Source organism: Microtus ochrogaster, chromosome 4, assembly GCF_000317375.1.
Source record: "Microtus ochrogaster isolate Prairie Vole_2 chromosome 4, MicOch1.0, whole genome shotgun sequence".
Classification (NCBI taxonomy): Eukaryota; Metazoa; Chordata; class Mammalia; order Rodentia; family Cricetidae; genus Microtus; species Microtus ochrogaster.
In genome coordinates, this window is record NC_022011.1 from 52,275,418 (window position 1) to 52,278,173 (window position 2,756).

Genomic DNA, 2,756 nt, shown 5'->3' on the forward strand with positions numbered 1-2,756 from the left:
TCCACTCTGCCGTATCACTCCTGTCTCCACCTCCCTAGTGCTGAAATCACCTTTGTGTGAGCTCTGCTTCTTTTAGATTGGATCAATTTTGTGTAGCCCAGGATGGCTTGAACTAAAAGAGATCTGTCTGCCTCTGTCTCTTGAGTCCTGGGATTAAAGGCTCTTGACTCAGAAATGGTCTCTTCTGCCCACAGACAATAATGCTTAAAGGAAGACAAGGAATGATAAACTTTTTCAAGCAACTTACACACAGGAACAAAGTTCAAGAATGTTTCTTTTTTTTTTTGTCCATAAAGGCTCTTTATTTATGTTTTACATCTCTAGAAAAAGAATCCCAGGATTTTCCCTCCTGTGTGCTTTCGTCTTGCCTCTTCATGATCCATGATGCCAGCTGAGGTGGTCAGTACAATGAAGCCAAACTGACGGGATGGGAGCAGATTGTTCTGCCATTTTTCTAGGTCTTTGAGTTGCACATCAAATCTAGGGCTTATCACGCCACACTTGTTCAACCTGCCGGTGAGGTTCACGACGATCTTCCCAGCTCTGTGTTCGTCAATGATTTCAAATTCACCGATGTAACCGTGCTTCATCATCACGGTTAGGAACCGAATGATGACTTTGGAGCAGGACCTGATGAGGACCTGGCGTTTGCCTCTCTTCTCTGCATTGTTGATGCTCTTGAGAGCATAGGCCAGGACGTTCATGCGCACCATGGTGGCGGCGCGGGAAGATGGCCGAAAAAAGTCAAGAATGTTTCTAACTGGACGTGGAAGTGTAAGCCTTTAATCCCAGCACTTAGGAGGCAGCAGACCTCTGTGTGTTCCAGGCCAGCCTGGTCCACAGAGTGAGTTCCAGGCCAGCCAGGGCTACACAGTGAGACTCTGTCTTTAAAAACAGAGGGAGGGAGGAAGGAAAGAAAGGAGGGAAATAAAGGTAGTGTCTAGGGAAATAAAATTATCAAGCTGCAGCTGAAGGACTGGGGCTCAATTTCCATCACCTACACAGTGGATCACAGCCTTCTGCCTTCCGAGGACACTGAACACACATGCGTGCATATGTACATCCAGGCACATACACATACATATAAAGTTTAATAAATAAACACTTAACAAATATCAAGTGCCATAAAGGCAAAATATATGGCGTCTACCCTCCAGTAGTGAAGAAGGGGGAAACTTAGTCCTTGAGAACTGGACTAGAAATGGCACAATCAAAGCATCATAAGACCACACAGAAATACTGTTCAGTCTGTTTCCATCTAAGGACGATATAAGTCCGTAGGAACTGTATTTTTATCCTTTTGTTCTTCAGTGTCAGATGTGAAAAACCTCGTGCTGGCCGGAGGGTGGGAATGATGTGGGATGTCCTTCTGTATATGTGTTGCTTTTATTGATTGATGAATAAAGCTATTTGTGCCAATGGCTTAGCAGAATAAAGCCAGTCAGGATCAGAACAGAGATAGAAGAAGTAGGTAGTGTCAGAGAGATGCCATGTAGCTGCCAAAGGAGACAGTCCCAGACGGAACCTTACCCGTAGGCCACAGCCTCATGGCAATACACAGATGAATAGAAGTGGGTTAATTCAAGATGTAAGAGCTAGCAAGGAATACAGCTAAGCTGCTATTGGTCAAACAGTATTATAATTGATATTACAGTTGACTATTGAAAACTCAATCAAGTAGTGAGTGACTCCAATTGCAGCTGCTGTACCAGATGTGGTATCCTTAGTTGAGCAGATTAATTCATATATGGTACATGGTATGCAGCTGCTGACCCAGAACATGCTAAATGCCTACTTTTTCTCAGTACCCATACATAAGGACCACTAGAAGCAATTTGCTTTCAGTTAGCAAGGCCAGCAGTATACCTTTACAGTTTTACCTCAAGGAAAAATTAATTTCCCAGCTTATGTCATAACTTAGCTAGAAGGGATCTCAATTATCTATGTCTTCCACAAAATATTAGACTGGTGTACTGTATTGATGACATTATGCTGATTGGACCAAGTGAGTAGGAGGTAGCAACCATTTTGAACTCCTTGGTAACACATATGCATATCAAACAATGGGAAATAAATTCAACCAAAATTCAAAGGCTTTCTACCTCAGTGAAATTCTTAGGAGTCCAGTGGTGTGGGGCATGCTTGCGCCCAGCCCCATCCCACCACTCAGAAAGAAGCAGTGTTTTGTGGGCCCATTTGGATTCTGGAGACAGCACATTCTCCCGCTTGGGTGTGTTACTCTGACCCATCTACCAAGTGACTGGGAAAGCTGCTAGCTTTGTGTGGGGCCTGGAACAGGAGAAGGCCCTTCAGCAGGTCCAGGCTGCTGTGCAGGCTGCTCTTCCACCTGAACCATATGATCATAAAGAGCTGATGGTACTTGAGGTGCCAGTGGCAGATAGGGATGCTGTTTGGAGCCTATGGGTGAATCATAGTAGATGTTTTTGGGATTTCTACCTTCATCGACAGACAACTATTCTGCCTTTGAAAGACAGCTCTTGGCCAGAGAACTATGACAGTGAGCCCACGATCGTGGAAGTCACTGCTGTGACCTTGTTCCTCCGCATCCTGAAGCTGCTGACCTGATAGGAAGATGGAATGGCCCCCCCCTTTTTTTTTAAAGATTTATTTATTTATTTATTATGTATACAGTATTCTCAGTATTCTGTCTACAGGCCAGAAGAGGGCACCAGATCTCATTACAGATGGTTGTGAGCCACCATGTGGTTGCTGGGAATTGAACTCAGGACCTTTGG

At 44.4% G+C, this 2,756-nt stretch overlaps 1 pseudogene; it reads right to left on the reverse strand.

Annotated features, from left to right (window-relative positions):
• Nucleotides 1–275: 275 nt before the first annotated feature.
• Nucleotides 276–733, reverse strand: LOC102001692 (annotated as a pseudogene).
• Nucleotides 734–2,756: the final 2,023 nt, after the last annotated feature.